This window comes from Crinia signifera, chromosome 11 (assembly GCF_055691185.1).
Source record: "Crinia signifera chromosome 11, ASM5569118v1, whole genome shotgun sequence".
Taxonomy (NCBI): Eukaryota; Metazoa; Chordata; class Amphibia; order Anura; family Myobatrachidae; genus Crinia; species Crinia signifera.
Window position 1 is genome coordinate 117,816,719 of NC_139227.1, and position 22,473 is coordinate 117,839,191.

A 22,473-nucleotide genomic window follows, 5' to 3' on the forward strand; every position below is an offset into this window, starting at 1 on the left:
ATGCTACGGTGACTGGACATAGGGCCAGATTCTCTAAGCTTCAAAAGTGATAAAATGGAAAGTGATAACCAGCCAATCAGCTCCTACCTGACATTTTTCAAACACAGTCTGTGACATGGCAGGTAGGAGCTGATTGGCTGGCTGTTTATCACTCTCCATTTTATCACTTTTGAAGCTTAGAGAATCTGTCCCATAGTGTAGCCCTGGCACCTACCAGATCCATTGCGCAGGTGCCAGGACCCGCGGCTAATGCCTGTATCTTCACCGGGCATCATGACCCCTGCCAAATGTATAGCAAAAGATTTCCTCACCTTTTCTGTATGTTTCCTTTACAATAAAATATTCAGTGGATGCAGGCCCAATAAATGCATACTTCAAGTTGATCTAATATATATAATATATACGGCAGCCGTCAGAATATAGAGATTTTACGATGTGTAAGATGCCGCAGGGACACGGATCTCTGTGATCATAAATTAACTCTATGGCACCATTCACATATTCCAATGCATTTTAGTATATTTGTGTGTCCTTATTCTTTATAGTTTTGACAAGTTAAAGTCTTCTCTGGTGGTGTTGGGTTTATTTGTGCATTTGTTACTGAGAATCTAACCTTACATTGTGTTTCTTAAAGGATCATCTACATAGCTCTCAGCTCCTGGTAAAGCGCCTTGTGGCCGCTATTTACTGTACATGGGGCGGAATTCCCAGAATATGAATTTTTCGGTTGCCGCAATGCGTATGCTTGTGCCGGTGACTGCCGGGCCGCAGCAGCAGCAGGCTGCATGTGATCCCGCCAGCAACATCCTAATGCGGTCGTATGGTCAACAGTAAAAAAAAAAGCCAACAGTCATTAGGTCGACCACTATTAGTCGACAGGCTAAAGGTCAACACACCATAAAAGGTTGACTTGCATTAGGTCAATAGAGGCAAAAGGTCGACATTGAGAAGATCAACATGAAAAAGGTCGAAATTCGTTTTTCACAATTTTTACAGTCGACATGGAGAATCTAACAGTGCCCGAAGCATGGAGATGGCAGAGAGCTATGCAAGGGGACACGGTACACTTATATGGTGTCCATCAGTAGTGTCAAACTCATGGCCCTCCAGCTGTTGTGGAACTACACGTCCCAGCATGCCCTGCCACAGATTCTATATAATGAATTGCTAAAACTGTGGCAGGGCATGCTGGGACATGTAGTTCCACGACAGCTGGAGGGCCATGAGTTTGACACCATTGGTCTACATAGACAACCGAACATCCTCCAAGACGCATGTCAACCTTTTCCTTGTGTCCACATTTTATTTATGTTGACCCTTTTGTTGTGTACTGTCGACCATTTTACTGTCAACAAGTTGACCCATACCCGTTCCCGGGCACATTCTATTGTGAGTGCTGTGAAGTCAGTGGGACCAGTGTTCCATCGAAGGAACTGTCTATGGAGGGAGTAAGGAGCAATTGAGGGGCAAATAAAGATATATGAAGGGCCCACTTAATTGTGTTTACCCCCCCCCCCCCCCCCAGCCCCTGGGCCTGATAGCCAGCACTTATAAGGGATGATGCTAGAGGCAAGCTTAGTATAACAGGGATACGGTCGGTTGGTTGACCATAAGATGGTCGACAGTCATTAAGTTGACACCGTTAGGTCTACATACTGGAAGGTCAACATGGTTCTAGGTCTACATGGGTTTAGTTTAGGTCGACTGGGGTCTAGGACAACAGGGGACTAGGTCGACACATGCGTTAGGTCAACATGGGTTAGGTCGACAGCCAAAAGGACGACAGGGCTTTTTCGATTGTTCTTTGAGCCGACATGTGCCGACAGGCGGTATTTCATGCCCTACCATCCACTAGGGCGCGGCGGGAGGTTAAAATAGTGTGCCGAGCGCAGCAAGGGAATGCGGTGCACCTAAAACTGTGTCCATGTCCTCTGTGTCAACATTCGGGTAAAATGTAAAAAAAAAAAAAAAAACACATTGACCTAGACACCTGTCAACCTAAACCCATGTCATCCTAGAACCCTGTCAACCTTCCAGTATGTCGACCTAATGGTGTCCACCTAATGACTATAGATCAACTTATGGTCGACCCAATGATCCCATTCCATATAAAATCCCCAATAAACAGCCCTCAGAGTCGTTATCACACATGGGTCAGGATACTTACCCCAGATGTAATCCCCACATCGCTGGGTATTGCGCTGAGCTGGAAGGTGGAGCTGACTGCTAGGTGCCACCTTAAATTGCGGTTACAATGCGAGCGGGGGGCGGCAACAGGGTGATGACTGACCATTGTGGTGGCAGCAACCTGTGTGTGTGTGTAAGGGGGTGGGGGGGGGGCACGCAAGTCAGTTAAAAAAATGGCGAATCGTTAATTTGCATCGAGGCGCGGGACCCAGCATGGTACCACATGAATCCTCGCAAAACTACAACCCACACTGAATCAGGCCCTATGTACGAGTATGTAGCTGCAGCTTCACTCACTCCTTTCGCACACTGAGATAAAGTGGATATCTTTATTTTAAAGGATAACTAACATTATGGGTATTTTTTCCCCCTTACAATGACATAATAAAGCCAATGGGTCACTTTTGTAATAAGAATCACAGCTCAGTTCTGGAAATGACTGGATGGGAAACTGCGGCGTTGCTTGAAGCGACCAGATAAATATTTTAGTTTGCTTTGATCTTTTAAGAAATGAGAGTGCAAATCTTATTGTCTGCTGTCGGCCGCTCGGCGGATTTCCTGGGGAACCGCGCTCATTTATAAATGTCAGATACACTCTCTCTTAAAGAGTATTTACCAGCTACATGTACTACAGCTCTCTGTTCCCCAGGGATCGTCGACAAGAAGACAACAGCTGGACAGACAATTATTGGGATTTACCAGGTGGTCTTTGATGCCGGTGTATTTATCGGTCATGGTGAAACATGCCGCATCATAAGAGAAAGGTTCTGAAGTACGGTATATGCAGTAGTATTGTCTGCTGTATATTCGGCCTAATTCAGACTTGATCACGGTGCACATTTTTTAGCAAATGGACAAACCTATGCTGCACTGCAGGTGAGGCAGATGTAACATGCAGAGAGAGGGCCTACACATGGGGAGATGTGCCACTGAGCAATCTGTCGGGGGCCCGTGTTCTTCAGTGAGAACATTGGCCCCGATACTGGCGATTATAGATTTATCCAGCATCCTGGATATTAATCGCCGGGCGATAGTGGCACGCAGGGCCGCGCATTGCTTAAGCTATGGCCCCTACACACGGCGCTTTCAGATTGCAAAATTCAGGGTGGCACTGGGACTTTGAAACGGTTCAGTCCTGGTGCGACCCTGCATTTTGGTCTGTTCACACCGCCTCAGTATTGCCGGTTCGCTGACATCACCCGGGGGTGCGCCAGAGCGGCGGAGCGTCATCGGGGGTGGGGGAGGAGGTAGCGCTTAGAGCTGGCGCTGCTCCAAGTGCTGGCGCCACCATAGTGGGAACGAGAAACGGGTCACTCGACCCAATTAACCCGTTCACACCGCAAAGCAACACAGCAACGAACCGATATGAAGATTTGAACCCTTCTTTTTTCCCGGTTCGTATTGCCATGCTGCAACTGGGTTGTGGGAGCCTGTAACCACTTTGACATCATACACTAATTACGAACTGGTAAGAACCCGGCATGAACGCGGTAATTAGGTGCAGTGTGAAAGGGGTAGGAGTGATCTAGTGAGATTGCTTATAAAAATGAAAAACAGGCTCTGCTCTTTGAAATAAGGAGTACGAGTTTGGACAGTGTCTAGGTCGACAGTCAAAAGGTCAACACATCAAAAATGTTGACGTGCATTAGGTCGATGTGGTGATTTTCCTATTTTTGTGCCTGTGTTGACATAAGTCGACACGGACACCTTATATCTGTACCACATCCCCTCGCTGCACTCGTCACACTGTTTTATTCTCCCTCTATGCCCACTGGGAAGGCAAAGTGTGAACAAGTCAGTTTAAAACAAAAATCATGACGACATCACCTTGACCTTTTTCCATGTCGACCGTTTGCTTGTGTTGACCTTTTGACAGCGTCAACCTGTATGTCGACAATTTTCATGTGGCGACATTTTCACTGTCAAGAGTTAGGGAACCTATTTTCGGCCATTCCAGAAGTGTAGGCAACCCGGCTTAATGTCGGCATGTGTAGGTCCAACACAAAGAATATAATCCTTCTGTTTGGAGCAAGTCCAAACTTTTTGTGACGAGGGCCAGATTTGGTGAGGTGAAAATGTGGGGGGCCGACCATTCAGCCTGACATTCTTTGAATCATTAATCACATCAGAATGGTCCCCCACTCCGCCTCCATTCACTGTATGTCCCCCAGCCTGCCCCTCCTTCACTGTATGTCCCCCACTCTGCCTCCATTCACTGTATGTCCCCCAGCCTGCCCCTTCACTGTATGTCCCTATTCACTGTATGTTCCCCACTCTGCACCCATTCACTCTGTCCCCCAGCCTGCCCCCATTCACTGTATGTCCCCCAGCCTGCCCCTCCTTCACTGTATGTCCCCCAGCCTGCCCCCATTCACTGTATGTCCCCCAGCCTGCCCCTCCTTCACTGTATGTTCCCCACTCTGCCCCCATTCACTGTATGTCCCCCAGCCTGCCCCTCCTTCACTGTATGTCCCTATTCACTGTATGTTCCCCACTCTGAACCCATTAACTCTGTCCCCCAGCCTCCCCCTTCTCTTAATGTCCATCAGTGCCTCCATTTATTGTATGTCCCCAACCCTGACCCTCCTTCACTGTATGACTCCCATTCACTATGTACCCCACTCATTCACTGTATGTCCTCCAGTCTACCCCTGCTCCCCCTTCTCTGAATGGCCATCACTGCCTCCATTCACTGTATGTCCCCCAGCCTGACCCTCCTTCACTGTATGTCCCCCACTCTGCCCACTCCCTTCACTGTATGTTTCATAGCCCCTTGTGTGAGCCAGAGGAAGGAGAGGCAAAGCAGGCACTGCAAGGACAGGAGATGCTTGGGCTCCCGCTGCTGCCCTCCTCCGCTCTGCATGTTACGGGAGCAAGCTTCCCCCTTGCTACCCCCCCCCCCCCCCCAAACACTGCTGTCACTGTGATTGAGGAGTAGGGTGATATACGATTGCAGCAGCAGGGGTAGGACGCCAAACACATCTGACTGTGGCGGCCCGCACCTCCTCACTGCAGCAGACAGCAAGGTAAAGGCGCGCTCGCCAGAGCCCCACCTTTAGTGTCCTGTGCTGTGCTTCCCACATCTGATGCTCTGCCCGCTTCCAGCTGGAGGCTGTGGGCCGCTTGAAATGACAGCACGGGCCGCATTTAGGTATCGAGGATCATTGGCACAGTGGCAGTTAGGACCTCGCCTAGATATAAATAGAGGATTGAAATTGCTTTACTGTGTACGCGACCAAGCGTATACCAGAGTGGTAACCACTATATTGTGGTATAAATGAGAACCTTTGCCGTGGCGGCAGTGACGATCTCGTATCTGGATAAAAATTAAATATAATTGCAGCACAAGGATCTCGCAGCTGGACAACAATAGTAAGATAAGATCAGAGTGGGTAGAAAAGCCATTTCTTACCCACCACCAAAATTCCAGAAAGGTACAATTCAGGGTTGCCTACACTCCCGGAATGGCCGGGAGTCTCCCGAAAATCGGGTCCCACTCCCGGCCCCCCGGAAAGGTGGGCAACCCTCCCGGATTCAGGGGGACCCCCACTGCACCACCCCCCCCCCCAGGGTCTCAGAGGAGGGGGCGGAGCTAAAATGGCACAATCGCATCATTTTAGCCCTGCCCCCGCCACAGAGATTCGTGAATTAGGCTATTTTACATCCTGGGGGCGGGGCTTAATGGTGTCACGGTCAAGCCCCGCCCCCAGAACGGCTGCTGAAAGTCTCCCCTCCGGTCTTCTCCCGGAGAGGAGAATCTAAGTCGGCAACCCTGGTACAATTACAACGGTATTGTGGACCCTGACAGAGCGACATACAGTCGCTAGGTCGACACAATGAAGGTCAACATACATAGTCGCCCACTAAAGGTGGACGGGGCTTTGGTCGACACGGAAAATAAAACAGCTCGACAGAGTCCGAAGGTTGACAATGGGAAGGTAGACAGTCAAAAAAGTCGACATGAGTTTTAGAATTCTAAATTTCAATTCTATTATAATTAAGCCTGGATATGATAAACCTTGTCAGCTTCTACAGTATGTGGCTCCATCACTCACCCGATTTATAGAGAGAATGATGCAGAAACAAGACAAGTGAGACGGTGTCGGACTATTTATAAAACAACACGAGAAACAGACAATTAGATTCTTGTGTTACTGAGAAGAGATTGGGTGCACCGAATGATCCAGCCAAGCAAGTTATAAGAAAACCTGGTACTCTTTACTTAGAACGGCGCCGCCGATCAAAATCGTGGTCATCGCGGGTAAAAATCGCGGTGATCGCGGTAATCGCGGGCATCGCGGGTAAAATTGGATGGTCGCGATGCCCGCGATGACCGCGATCACCGCGATTTTCCCATAGGGAACAATGTTAAAAAGCCTGATTGACCGCGATTTTACACTTAAATGCCTCAATGGACCCGATTTTGGCATATAAATCAATGTAAAATGGGCCACACAGCCCAAATAGGGCCAATGAACCGTTAAATGTCCCCCCAAATTTTTAACGCCACCCCACGATCCACGCCAACCCGAAGCGTGGCGAGCGCAGCGAGCCCGCGAGGGGCGGCGGTACGCGTCCTCCGACCTTTTCATGCCCTACTATCCACGTCGGCGTGGTGTGAGAATATAATAGTGTGGCGAGCGCAGCGAGCCACCGAGCCCGAAGCGTGGCGAGCGCAGCGAGCCCCGCGAGGGGACGCGGATACCTTCACAGGTAGACGCGTCCCCTCGCGGGCTTCACAGGTGTCCGGGTCGCCACGGACACCTGTGAAGCCCGCGAGGGGACGCGTCTACCTGTGAAGGTATCCGCGTCCCCTCGCGGGGCTCGCTGCGCTCGCCACGCTTCGGGCTCGGTGGCTCGCTGCGCTCGCCACACTATTATATTCTCACACCACGCCGACGTGGATAGTAGGGCATGAAAAGGTCGGAGGACGCGTACCGCCGCCCCTCGCGGGCTCGCTGCGCTCGCCACGCTTCGGGTTGGCGTGGATCGTGGGGTGGCGTTAAAAATTTGGGGGGACATTTAAGGGTTAATGGGCTCTGTGGCCCATTTAACATTGATTCCTATGGCCAAATCGGGTTGATTGAGCCATTTAACACTAAAATCGGGTCCATCGCGACTTTTAACATTGTTCCCTATGGGAAATCGTGAGCATCGCGTCGCGGGCATCGCGGGTGCATTTATGTGCGGCCGCGACGCGACCGACACGATTTCCCTGTTTAACATTGGTTTCAATGGGAAATCGCGGGCATCGCGTCGGTCGCGTCGCGGCCATACATTAATGTACCCGCGATGCCCGCGACGGGCGCCGCACTAAGTAAAGAGTACCGAAAACCTAAATCACAATAAAGGAATTGCAGGATACAGAATCAGAGAATAGCGGAACTGGAGATAAGAAATCAGCTCCAACAAATAAAATAACAAGAAAAGGAATTGCGGGCCCCAATATAATGATATGAGCAGAGCAACAAAGAACAGCAGCATAACAATCAGAAGACGAAATACGACAGGATAAAACTCCCAATAAATACAGACGATAAGAACAACTTCGCTTTGGAGTAATTTACTGAAACAATAAAAGACAAATTTTCTTACAATCACAATAATAATCTTTGGGGGAAAAAAGAACGATTTAGCAAAATAACAAATAATGTTTCATTTATCGCCATAAAACACCTGCTCTGCGGGACTGCTGAGCGCAAAAATACAATGTTATATGTGGTAATGCAATAATAACACAAAACATCACTTTTACTTTAAATCACTTTTTATTTTCGTCTCAAATTATTTTTAAATCTGTATTTAAATTTTTAAACTTTATGTTCATATAAAGTTCATATGTTCATATGATAACATGCACATATGAATTGTACTATATAGCAGAGGTGAAAAATATGTAATAGACCCATAGACAAATTGTCAGTCCCTGCCAATGAGCATGTGATGCTCTGGCAACAAACATGTAACTCCCTGGCAATGGGCATGTAACTCCCTGGCAATGAGCATGTGACCCCCCTGTCAAAGGACATGTAACTCCCTGGAAATGGGCATGTAACTCCCTAGCAACAAGCATGTAACCCCCTGTCAATGAGCATGTGACCCTCTGGCAAAGGGCTTGTAACTCCTTGGCAATGGTCATGTAACTCCCTGGCAATGAGCATGTATCCAACTGGTAACAAGCATAAACCCCTGGCTACAAGCATTTAACCCATGGCAATGAGCATAAAACGCCTAGCAATGAGCATGTAACCCCCGGCAACAAGCATGTTACCCCTGGCAATAAGCATGAAACTCCTAGCAATGAGCATGAAACTCCTAGTAATGAGCAGGTAATCCCTGGCATCGAACATGTAACTCCTGGCAATGAGCATGAAATGCGTAGCAATGAGCATGTATCCCGTGGCTCAGCAAGTAATCCCTGGCATCGAACATGTAACTCCTGGCAATGAGCATGAAATGCGTAGCAATGAGCATGTATCCCGTGGCTCAGCAAGTAACACCTGGCAATGAGCATAAAACCCCAAGCAATAAGCATGTAGCTCCTAGCAATGAGCATGTAACTCCTGGCAATGAGCATGTAACCCCTGGCATTGAGCATGTAACTCTTGGCAACGAGCATGTAACTCCTGGCAACAAGCATAAACTCCTAGCAATGAGCATGTAACCCCTGGCAACAAGCATGTAACCCCTGGCAATGAGCATGTACCTCCTGGCAATGAGCATTTCGGTTAAAAAAGTGATAACAAACAAAATATTTTTATAGGGAGCGCTAGTTACGCCACTTCCAATGCTATTTAAATAAGGGGCTCGTGAGTACATTTACACTACTTCTCCAGGTGCATCTATCTTGACATTATTTATCAGCGGTCATTTAAAGGGGGACTCCAGACACAATTGTTTACTTCTCTAAAACTACTGTAATGAACCACAAGGACAAAATTCTGACAGCGTTTTTGCCCAGCGTGTATAGATAACGATGATGGGGAAAACCACTGGGCTGAAAAACGTTCAGTGCATACACATGTAGCGATTTTCCCTGGGGCGGACGGCTTTCCATAACAGGATGCTATGGAAAGCCGTACACTTCGCCGATCATCTGCTGGCAATACCAGCAGATGAGCGACTGGGCCGGCGATGATACGGAAGTGCGCATCAGCGCTTCACCACTCACCTCTGCCCCAGACACACTGGGCAGGTTTCAGCTAAAAGTCGCCCAGTGTGTACGGGGCTTTACTGCCATCAGCGCTGGCAGCTGATAACTGGAGAAGGTTTAGTGCAGGGATGGGGAACCTTCGGCCCTCCAGCTGTTGTGGAACTACACATCCCAGCATGCCCTGCAACAGTTGTAGCATGCCACATACCAAAACTGTAACAAGGCATGCTGGGATGTGTAGTTCCACAGCAGCTGGAGGGCCAAAGGTTCCCCATGCCTGGTTTAAAAGAACTAGTGGAGTGAAGAGGTATTGTTGCCCATGGCAACCAGGGCTGCCATCAGGAATTTTGGGTCCCGGCCGGGACTCATTTACAGTCCGGGCCCTGGGCCCCCCTCCTCCTCCCTTGACTTACTGTAACCCAGCTCCTGCTCCCCTATCTCCTCTTTCGTCCAGGTTTCTTCAACTCAGGATACCGGCGGCCAATTAAAATGCCGCACCGGCTGGTGATCCAATCAGAGCTCGCAAACCGGCAGCAGCTCTAATTGGCTGTCCGTACGCAAGCTCTGATTGGCTCAAAAGCTGGTGCAGCATTTTAATTGCCTGCCGGCATCCTGTGGTGAATAAGCCTGCGCTCCAGGAGCTGCTTTGTTCAGCGCACTGAGCTGCCTGGGCCCTTCCAGAGGCCGGGGCCCGGGACAGCTGTACCCACAGCACCCCCCTATTGGCGGCCCTGATGGCAACCAAACAGATTCTGCCTATCATTTTCTAGTATGCTACACAGAAATGATACACATAATCTCATTGGTTGCTATGGGAAACACCACTTCTTGTTTTTGTAGAAGCTGCGGTAAATCAATCTGACATGAAAATCCCAAATTCTGTCCAATCAGCATCTGACAGACATCTCTATTTGCATCCAAGCTATTCCCATGTATCATCTGTGGGAAATCAGTGGTGGCAGATGTATTTTCCATACCCCAGGGGATCCAGGGGAGCCCCAGTCATTATTTGGGAGGACGAACATTCCAATCTGCATGCAGCGTTCCTGTGGAGGAGCACACACACCGGCTTCCTGTATAGGGAATATCTCCAGTTTAATTGAGCTCCTGGGCCAGAGATTACAGTGAATGAATTTTTCCTGTTTGCGTGGTTTTATGGTTACTTGTGCTGCTGCTCGTATTGATTTGGTAAATGTTCTTTTGATTACAAGCATTCTGTTGTGTAATTGTATCTCCACAGGGAATGACACTGTCAGCTGATAACCTAGTTGTTTTCCCTAAGTGCCAGTATTACGGAGTCTATTGCTCAGCGTAATGTCTCAGTGTGGAAGTCCAGGTGCCAGATTCCCAGCTGAAGTATACGGCACATCAACCATGAGACTAGAACATTCTGATGATCAGTCGGACACAATGAGGTCAGATGAGGTTGCGCTATTGTTTTTCTTCTGCGCACGCCTCCAGAGTTCCTGCCAGGGCCGGATTAAGGTAGAGGGCAACGGAGACAGTTGTCTTGGGGCCCCCAGTCATTAGGGGCCCTTGCGCAGTGAGATTTGTATCTGAGCATCTCTCTCCGGCGGCTCAGCTGCTCCTCCATGTAGTTAGTGTCATGGGATCCTGAAATCCCACAAGATCATGACTGTTAGCAGCCAGCGTTTGCTGTCGTAGGGGCCCCCACACCTATGTTGCACCTGGGCCCCTACCACCATTATTCTGGCCCTGGTCCCTGCGCACTGAGCCACAGTTGCAAATTAGAAGTATTTTACATAAACATCCATTCGCAGGCTGCGGGGGAACACTCACATCATTCGATGGTCGCTGACAATGATGTGGAAGGCACATACACCCGGTGTATGCACATGCACCAAACATAAGTCCCCATGTGAACGTACGGTCCGTGTGAACGGACCAGAATAACCCCCATGTGTATCAGACAACCTGTGAATCTAAAGTAGGAATTAATGCAGCAGGTTCAGAAATGTGACAGTTGGAGGCTGCAGGACGCTTGAAATGACAGCACGGGCCGCAATTGGCCCCCGGACATGCCTGAGCTAGGTCATTTGGGGAATGTGACAGTTAGTAATGACTACAGCTGTGCACCTGCTAGGTGACCTGGGGAATGTGACAGTTAGTAATGACTGCACCTGTGCACCAGCTAGATGGTCTGGGAAATGTGACAGTTAGTAATGACTGCACCTGTGCACCAGCTGGGTGATCTGGGGAATGTGACAGTTAGTGATGACTACAGCTGTGCACCAGCTAGGTAATGTGGGGAATGTGGGGAATGTGACAGTTAGAAATGACTACAGCTGTGCACCAGCTAGGTGATTTGGGGAATGTGACAGTTAGTAATGACTACAGCAGTGCACCTGCTAGGTGACCTGGGGAATGTGACAGTTAGTAATGACTGCACCTGTGCACCAGCTGGGTGATCTGGGGAATGTGACAGTTAGTAATGACTACACCTGTGCACCAATTAGGTGATCTGGGGAATGTGACAGATAGTAATGACTACAGCTGTGCACCAGCTAGTTGGTCTGGGGAATGTGACAGTTAGTAATGACCACAGCTGTGCACCAGCTAGTTGGTCTGGGGAATGTGACAGTTAGTAATGACCACAGCTGTGCACCAGCTAGGTGATTTGGAAAACGTGGACCGTTGAGAGATCTCGGGGACCGGTTTGGCCACCCCTGGCTTAGGTAGTTACATACACAGATGCAGAATAATTTTCACTTGAGGTCATACTCAGATGGAGAATCTGCACATGACATGGGGCTATTGTGAGTTTAGATGGTGCGATCAATGTGTTATTTGCGGAAAGTCTTTATTTCACTGATGGTCCTTTTCTGGTCAACTACATGTATGATGTCAGTGAAGCACCGTCCTACAGCCCCAACCTCAGGCAGACTGTATCAGACATGTGAGAATATCAAGATATCAAGATAAAATGTACTTGTATCAATGCTCACATCCATAGAGAAATAGCAGTATCCTGCATATAAACAGCAAAGCCTCAGAGTGAAGCCATCAGTATACATCAGTGAGCCAATCTCCCGGCTTCAGCACGGTCCATGCAATGTAACACTTCCTTAAAAGGACTCATGACATCACTACATCCACCACCAGATAAGCCACGCCCAATGCGTTTCATCACTGCTTTGTCATGAATCTATACATCTATAGGAGGACGACTTTTATGAGGGATATATTTCTATGATGCCGTTATCTGAGCAGGGCATATACCAAATAAAGGTCTTGCTCCAAGATTTGCAGACAAATATAAGCGTTGTAATTGGCTGCTTCATTTTGGAGTTACTGTGGCTGGCATCTATAGTGCATCAAAATGTGATAGTTGGTGAGCACCTGCCAGGTGACCTGGAGTATAGGACCTGCTGGGGGGTCCAGAAGCTGTGACAGATATTTTCACCCACCCACTAAGCAGAGATTGTTCTAAATTTGACTCCTAAAGGGGTGAAAAGGAGTAGAACGTTCCATCCAACAAACCCTTTCTGGGTACATATACTGGTAGGCTAATTGGCTCCCAACAAAATTACCCTAGAATGTCTGTGTGTGCGTGTACATGTGGTAGGGAATATAGATTGTAAGCTCCACTGGGGCAGGGACTGATGTGAATGTTCAACTATTCTCTGTACAGCGCTGCGGAATATGTGTGCGCTATATAAGAAACTGTTAATAATAAATATACCTTATTTCTTACAATGCACTAAAACAGAGAGTTAACGTTAAGCGCGCAGTGTTATCAGCAGTGATACTACGAATGGAAGTTAACTGCTAAGTTATTATGTGCGCTGACACCTAATAGCCACAAGTAATTATCCTCAGTGACAATAGGAGAAATCCTGCTACTCAGCTAGAGTGCTGTGTTACGTGTGTCAACACCAAATTAGATATCGATCCTGCTAAGTCAAGATGCCCGGCAGGCCTGTGTTTAAGTTAACTTAATTGGTGTGAATTTAAATGACCATTAAGCATGTCCCTAATTGCTTTGGATGTTGAATGTTGTTGTTACCTTACATCGTTTCAATGACCTTGTTCAACGTATTCCTTGAAATTTGAGCTAAGACTGCTGGAATCAGAATCAGAGCTAACCGCAGCCTAAGCAATATGAATAACTGCGAAAGAAAGTGGGGTCCTAAATTTCTAGACCGTAGACAGGACATTTACCAAGGCAGTGGAAAGACGATTACTGTGCTCAAGTGCATGTGGGTTTTCTCATGCGGACACCGCTTACTATTGATATAAAAGCTGGTTTGTGTCCTGGGAAGGATATATTGTTGTGACAGGGTTAATAGGTTTTCCCTGTTTTAAGCACACAGCTCAGGAATACTGCGGTAAAGTTGATTGGTGGCACCTGTGAGCTACCTTTAAAATGTGTGGACAAGTCCAATGCTCCTGACGGTGTTCTAGCTGCCCAGTTTGACCACGAAAGAGAACACTGTGACCTATTACCGCTGGAGCACCCTGCTGCTTGAAAAATAAAAGTGCCATTTTGAACTTTTTTATCCAGTCTATGTGATCAGGGCCGGCAACAGGGGGATGCTGTGGGTGCAGCTGTCCCAGGATTCAGCCTCTGGAAGGGCCCGGGCACCTAATTTTGCTCACAGCAAACCCCCCCCAACTGCCTCCGTTGTGCTTCCGTGCTGCAGGATGCCGGCGGCCAATTAAAATGCTGCACCGGCTTTCGAGCCAATCAGAACGGCTGCCGGTACACGAGCTCTGATTGGCTCACCAGCCGGTGCTGCATTTTAATTGGCCGCTGGCATCCTGCATTGAAGAAGCCTGTGCTTTGGGACTAGCCTGCTGTGGATGAGGGATTCAGAGCAGGAGTCGGGCGGTAAGTGAAGGAAGGGGAGATGAAGGGGGGGGGGGTGGACTGGAAATCAGTCCCAGGCCCCGAAATTCCTAGTGGCAGCCCTGTATGTGATCCTTGTCAATGCGATCATAACAGAGATTTGCCCGCAATCCCCTTATGTACCAGTATCCTGAAGGGAAAACATTCTGCATAATTCCCAGTGTCCCCTGCAGGCTCCTGTATGCACTGTCCAATGGCTGAGGATGAGCAGCAAGACTCATGTCGGCCTTTTCATATGTCAACCATTGTCATGTCTACTTTTTTGCTTGTGCTGACCTATTGTCAATGTTGACATTACACATTTCAACCTTTTGGTGTAGACATATGGACTGTCGGTCTAGACCTTGTCAATTTATCATCCAGATCCCACACGAGAACTCCCGTTTATAACCATTTACGGTCCTTAAGTCGCAAGGGGGGATGCGACTGGATTCCCTGTGTCTCTGCCACTGGTGGCTGTACATGCTTGGCTTCGGAGCGTGGGCAGAGTGGTACATTCCGCAAATGGGTACATGTTCAACCACAATCCAGGAATGAATAAAAGTGCCGCGTTTCATCAGCCAGAGAACTGTAACATAAAGCCATTCTCAGACACACACAAGCGGCACTATACATTATGAAAAATAGCGGCTGCAGATCCCTTTAGTTGACTGCTGGGGATACGTGAGAAAAGCATGAAGCTCTGTACAATGGGAAATAATGGACTCCGTGTATGATTGATAAATGGACCTGGCTGGCGCAATTTTGTATATTTCACAGGAAAGCAGCCATATAATTGCTTTGGAGGCTCCCAAACGGGTTCCGTGCTCCCTAATAGCTTCAAGATCATCTGCGGTAAGATATATGCTGGCAGGCCTTATTTTATTAAATTGATAGTTTATCTCTAAAAATACCGTGCTCAGTAGAAGTAAAGCCATAATGCTATATACAGAGAAATAGAGGGAGAGAGAGAGAGAGATAGAGAGAGAACGAGAGAGAGAGAGAGAGGGATCGCAGAGAGAGAGAGAGAGAGAGAGAGAGAGTTCCTTTTGAAGCAGTGGCACTCAAAGACTTGGGAATTTTTCACTTGGTTTTTATCCCATAAATAGGTGCAAAATCAGTTACCAACGTTTCGCGGTACGCAGACTCCTAATCTGCTGTCTGTAGTTGTGAGCAGCCCCCCAGATAGAACTTAGTTACATACTTGCCTACTTTTGAAAACTAGTTTCAGGGAGATTATAGTTGGTAGTAGTATTTTGCACAGTGCCCCATTGAGGTAGCGTGTCATGCTCCACCCAAATGGCGTGTCTAGTTCCATATATGGAGAGATTGTGAAAAGAGATTGTGAACGTGGCACCTAGAAGCGTGGGTGTGTACTGCTACATCTGAGAGGAATCTTTTCCAATGACTTATATCCAAATGTAGATGAGCCCGAAAGCAGTTATTAAGAGATACTATACTTGGTAATGTGCTAAGAAATGGCGCTGATAATTCAATATAAATGTATCTGTGTCTCATTCCTTTTTTCACCAAAAATGTATCAGTGTAATGTGAGCTAGGTTAAATTAGGGAGATTGCTAGACTAATGAGGGAGAGAGGGAGATTGCTGCTATTTAGGAAGTCTCCTGCAGAATGCAGGAGGGGAGGTAACTATGATGTAACATTGTAATGTGGGCTAGGTGACATGAGGGAGATTGCTAGACTAATGAGGGAGAGGGGGAGATTGATGGTATATCAGGGAGTCTCCTGCAGAATGCAGAAGGGGAGGCAGCTATGCAGTTAGAGAAACAGTTCCTCTTATTCACAATATACATGGGTGAGATAAGAGTCATCAAGGCTAGATGAGATGATGGTTCTGTCTGAGACTGTCCAGGAGAACCAACATGGGTCACAGTGAGAGTGAAAGCTATATGACGTTTATATAGACTGATTCTGAGTTGGATGCGGGTCGTCCCACCCCCTGACACGTAACCTCGTCCTGCCCCCTGACACGTAACCTCGTCCTGCCCTCTGACACGTAACCTTGTCCCACCCCCTGACACGTAACCTCTTCCTGCCCCCTTTCACTCCTCTCCGGGCATCTCCCGGAGAGGAGTGTACAAAAGTAGGCAGGTATGGAATGCACCTGCTGCACCAATGGTAATTCCACCTCTGCCACCACTGTCTACACACTCCAAACAAGCCCAGAATTCGGCCTACACTCCCCGCCACCCTCTGAAAATATGGCTCTGATCTTTGCACCTGCGGAGTAACCACCCACTTGATTTATAATCAGGGTGGCATGGCCCTGAGAACACATTATGATGACCTCTTTCTCATGCTACACATATACCCCCCCCTGCGGTTGGATTCCTAAGCCCTGATCTACATTACCCATTAATATATGCAAAATTACACTGTTCTCCTCCGAGCTGAAACAGACCTGCATTCCCACCTATGCTGCGGACGCTGTTTCGTGAGATAACAGACTGAGACAGACATAACTAAGCTCATCTCATTGTTAACAAGAGACAATGAACCACTTATTAAATTACGGCCTGTGTAATGTTATGTAATGGCAAATTCAATTCAAATCAATGTATGATTCTTGTCAGTTTATGTGTATACATTCATTCTCCCAGCATACACAGATTACCGCTCCCAGGCGGCTGCTAAGATCTCTTCATTCAGCAGCATAGAACACTTTTCTCGGCCTTCATGTGCTATTAGACGCTTGTTGTAAGGCTGGTACAAAGTGGCACAGATAACACGGAAAATACACATCGCTTTATGCTTCCAGTGCACAAACAGAAAGTCCAAAGGAAGCCGTAGATTGCCAGCTTACCTGCCTGCATTGTACAGTAAGCGGGTAATGAAAGAAACCGCCAAGGTTTTTCTTGTGCATTGGGGAGTCTGAATACAGCTGCGGCTCACAGCCAAGTTTCTTTTCGAAATACATCTGTTCTTCGGGGACCCGCTCTGTTCTCATTTACAGTTCTGTAATCCTCTTTATACGTTTTTTTTTATTTTTATCAAAAGAAGCCTTCGGTGCTTTAAATAATTGTGGCTTAGAGGCATTCCGGCAACTTGTGCGAGGCGGCGGTGGGACCCCCTGAGAGCAGGGATGGTACAAGTAGATAGTAGCGAACGACTTAAAATGCCTACCTGGCCATTATACCTGGTCATTATGCCACCGGGCATGAATCATGTGATTGGGCTAATCGGCCTTATTTGGTTTTGAAAGGATATGCATTAAAGGCTTTATAATAATAATAATATATATTTTTTTAGCAAGCTAGGACTTTGCAGAATGGGACTGAAACACCAGCGTTGAAGTCCGACCCTAGGGAAGATTTTATAATCTGGTTAGATAATGCTTCAACAGCAATTTGCAAGTCTTGGCATCAGCAAAATCCTACTGCCCGGTGCGCGTCTATCCCAGTTCTCTATAATTGTAGATTGGCATACCGTTGCTCTGTTTTGATTGGCAAGAAAAATAAAAATGACTTTCCCTTGGTTCTTAGGCTTTTATTTCTGTGACTGGCACCTACACGGATTTGTCACTTGTTGGCGGTGGCTTAAGGGCTCGGTGCCCCCAGCTCTTAGCATTGCACTTGCTGTACTGACTGGCAGTGCCAAGGCATTCGCTCAGTGCTTAATGACTGACACAGTGAGGGTGCTCCTGCTCAGTTGAGCTGAAGATGTTTTGGCAGACACCGCTTGTTTACTGGCTGTCATTTTTGTGTGTGTTTTTTTTTTTAGGTTAAATCAGCTGCCAAGCCAGGTGAAGCATATTGAGGAAAGGGCAAGGTGCCCAGTCTACCACCCTCCTGCTGTCCTCCTAATGAACCTGGGCAGAGCTCGTTGACCCATCTGACTGCATCCAATTAAAGTGTGTGTGAATCAGATATAAGTACTGTCATCATTACCAGGCAAAATGTCCAGCTAATCTTCATTATTCAGTATTTCAAAGCTTTATTGTCTTCCTGGAAATTATACAAGCCAGTCAAAATATTCACTATAATGTACATAACATCTCATACAGGCATGTCCGGGCTGTAGCACTACAGCTGTGAAACTACACATCCCAGCATGCCTTGCCATAGTTTTAGCATTCCCTAATAGCAAAACTGTGGCAAGGCATGATGGGACTTGTAGTTTCACAACAGCTGGAGGGCCATAGTTTGGACATGCGGCTGCCTGATCTAATATACTGTATATAAATGGCTAAAGCTTCAACTCTTTTGAGGTGAAGTACCACCAGTGACCACTAGAGGCCACTCGACGGCCTGAATTACTCATCAACAGAAAGTGAAACCAAAACGGGATGCAGTTAAAATCCCGGCAGTCGGGATCCCGGCGTTCAGAATTCCGACGCCGGAATCCCGACCGCCGAAATCCCGACACATTCTCCCTCCGTGGGTGTCCACGACACCCCTGGAGGGAGAATAAATTAGTGTGCCGAGCGTAGCGAGGCACCGGGCCCGCTGCGTGGCGAGCGCAGCGAGCCCGCAAGGGGGGGCGATCCACGTCCCCCCCTTGACGGCATTTCGGCTGTCGGGATTCCGAACGCCGGGATCCCGACCGCCGGGATTCAGTACTGAATCCACCAAAACAATATGTTTCAAACTTCCTGGATATGGACTAGGGCTGGCCATCAATGTTATTGCCATTGATGGTTGTCATCAATGGATGGTGAGAGTGACAATCGATGGTAGCTTACTATGTAATGTATGACCATCAATGGTTTTAACTATCGATGGTCATTTATTTAACTGACTATCCCATATGCCAGTCAGAGAATCTAACTCTCTCTGCACATGTTACATCTGCCCCACCTGCAGTGCAGCATGCGTGTGACAATATTGAGAACAAATTTGCCCTGGGATCAATTCTTAATTAGGCCCTTAGTTATTACTAGTGTTTGTGTTGGGTCATATAACTGAGGAATAGATAAAACTAACAGTTGAGACAGAAGCAAATAACAACCCTTCTCCCCCCTATGGCCATAATAATGAGCATCCTCCAGGCAACCAACCCCTATGGCCACATAACTGAGCTTCCCATTTATCATTCAATATTTGTGGCGAAATCCCGAAAACACTCGTTTTCGGGGGTTAAGCTGCAAATATTAAGTATCACCCCAATGTATGTAGGAGGGACCGCAACAGGAATCTCTGATCCCGGCTGTGATCCCTCCTGTACCGCTGCCAGCCGCATCCACCATAGGTTTCTATGGGGGATGCGACGCTGCCTGGTGTATCAACATCGGGCAGCAGCACATCGCATCCCCGGGCTACCGCCATTCTGAGATTCCTATGGGCTACACCCCATGCCCGCGCAGTCAGCGGGGTCGGCGGGGAGTCAGCGCTAACCTTGCATGCGCAGACACCCCAGCACCCGGCTCAGCACATTGCTGGGACGGCTCCTTTTGGAGCCCTGTCCCTTCGTGTCAGAGATGATACATCCTGCTGTTAGAATCGCATTTTACAATGCAATCCTGGGCGGTAATATTCCGCCCAGATCTCATTGTAAATTATAAATGCGATCCATGATAAATGGGCCCCTATGAGAGTACCCTCTGGGCAACCCCCCATCCCCCTCAGCAGCCAACCTTTGGGCAAGCAATCCCCCTCCCCTTTCCCCCTTGCCATATCACTACTACTCCAAAGCTGGAATTCCTAGCCACGCACAGACTCTCTCACAGGTGAGTTATATGCGTATTTGCCTACTTTTGAAAACTAGTTTCAGGGAGATTACAGAATTTTGCAAGGCGCCCCATTGAGGGGGCGTATCATACTCCACCCAAAGGGCGTGTCTAGTTCCATATATGGAGAGATTGTAAAAAGAGATTGGGAACGTGGCACCTAGAAGCGTGGGTGTGTACTGCTACATCTGAGAGGACTCTGTAAAATGACTTATATCCAAATGTAGATGAGCCCCAAAGCAGTTAGTAAGAGCTACTGTACTTGGTAAAGTGCTGGGAAATGGTGCTGATGATTCAATATAAATGTATCTGTCTCTCATTCCTTTTGTCCCCAAAAATGTAACAGTGTAATGTGGGCTAGGTGACATGAGAGAGATTGCTAGACTAATGAGGGAGAGAGGGAGATTGCTGCTATGTCAGGGAGTCTCCTGCAGAATACAGGAGGGGAGGTAACTATGATGTAACATTGTAATGTGGGCTAGGTGACATGAGGGAGATTGCTAGACTAATGAGGGAGAGAGGGAGATTGCTGCTATGTCAGGGAGTCTCCTGCAGAATGCAGGAGGGGAGGTAACTATGATGTAACAGTGTAATGTGGGTTAGGTGTCATGAGGGAGATTGCTAGACTAATGAGGGAGAGAGGGAGATTGCTGCTATATCAGGGAGTCTCCTGCAGAATGCATTAAGGGAGGTAACTATGATGTAACAGTGTAATGTGGGCTAGGTGACATGAGGGAGATTGCTAGACTAATGAGGGAGAGAGGGAGATTGCTGCTATGTCAGGGAGTCTCCTGCAGAATGCAGGAGGGGAGGCAACTATGATGTAACAGTGTAAGGTGGGCTAGGTGACATGAGGGAGATTGCTAGACTAATGAGGGAGAGAGGAAGATTGCTGCTATATCAGGGAGTCTCCTGCAGAATGCATTAAGGGAGGTTACTATGATGTAACAGTGTAATGTGGGCTAGGTGACATGAGAGAGATTGCTAGACTAATGAGGGAGAGAGGGAGATTGCTGCTATGTCAGGGAGTCTCCTGCAGAATACAGGAGGGGAGGTAACTATGATGTAACATTGTAATGTGGGCTAGGTGACATGAGGGAGATTGCTAGACTAATGAGGGAGAGAGGGAGATTGCTGCTATGTCAGGGAGTCTCCTGCAGAATGCAGGAGGGGAGGTAACTATGATGTAACAGTGTAATGTGGGTTAGGTGTCATGAGGGAGATTGCTAGACTAATGAGGGAGAGAGGGAGATTGCTGCTATATCAGGGAGTCTCCTGCAGAATGCATTAAGGGAGGTAACTATGATGTAACAGTGTAATGTGGGCTAGGTGACATGAGGGAGATTGCTAGACTAATGAGGGAGAGAGGAAGATTGCTGCTATGTCAGGGAGTCTCCTGCAGAATGCAGGAGGGGAGGCAACTATGATGTAACAGTGTAAGGTGGGCTAGGTGACATGAGGGAGATTGCTAGACTAATGAGGGAGAGAGGGAGATTGCTGCTATATCAGGGAGTCTCCTGCAGAATGCATTAAGGGAGGTAACTATGATGTAACAGTGTAATGTGGGCTAGGTGACATGAGGGAGATTGCTAGACTAATGAGGGAGAGAGGGAGATTGCTGCTATGTCAGGGAGTCTCCTGCAGAATGCAGGAGGGGAGGCAACTATGATGTAACAGTGTAAGGTGGGCTAGGTGACATGAGGGAGATTGCTAGACTAATGAGGGAGAGAGGAAGATTGCTGCTATGTCAGGGAGTCTCCTGCAGAATGCATTAAGGGAGGTAACTATGATGTAACAGTGTAATGTGGGCTAGGTGACATGAGGGAGATTGCTAGACTAATGAGGGAGAGAGGGAGATTGCTGCTATATCAGGGAGTCTCCTGCAGAATGCAGGAGGGGAGGTAACTATGATGTAACATTGTAATGTGGGCTAGGTGACATGAGGGAGATTGCTAGACTAATGAGGGAGAGAGGGAGATTGCTGTTATGTCAGGGAGTCTCCTGCAGAATGCAGGAGGGGAGGTAACTATGATGTAACAGTGTAATGTGGGCTAGGTGACATGAGGGAGATTGCTAGACTAATGAGGGAGAGAGGGAGATTGCTGCTATGTCAGGGAGTCTCCTGCAGAATACAGGAGGGGAGGTAACTATGATATAACAGTGTAATGTGGGCTAGGTGACATGAGAGATTGCTAGACTAATGAGGGAGAGAGGGAGATTGCTGCTATGTCAGGGAGTCTCCTGCAGAATGCAGGAGGGGAGGTAACTATGATGTAACAGTGTAATGTGGGTTAAGTGTCATGAGGGAGATTGCTAGACTAATGAGGGAGAGAGGGAGATTGCTGCTATATCAGGGAGTCTCCTGCAGAATGCATTAAGGGAGGTAACTATGATGTAACAGTGTAATGTGGGCTAGGTGACATGAGGGAGATTGCTAGACTAATGAGGGAGAGAGGGAGATTGCTGCTATGTCAGGGAGTCTCCTGCAGAATGCAGGAGGGGAGGCAACTATGATGTAACAGTGTAAGGTGGGCTAGGTGACATGAGGGAGATTGCTAGACTAATGAGGGAGAGAGGGAGATTGCTGCTATATCAGGG

At 47.8% G+C, this 22,473-nt stretch overlaps 1 long non-coding RNA gene across 1 annotated transcript in view; it reads left to right on the forward strand.

The window, feature by feature from the left end:
- Positions 1-18,075, forward strand: part of LOC146046315 (uncharacterized) — a 39,484-nt gene extending 21,409 nt beyond the window's left edge. Inside the window, exon 4 of the long non-coding RNA XR_014465848.1 lies at positions 17,931-18,075. This is a non-coding gene — a long non-coding RNA (uncharacterized LOC146046315). The remainder of the gene's footprint in view (positions 1-17,930) is intronic.
- The last annotated feature ends 4,398 nt before the right edge of the window (positions 18,076-22,473 follow it).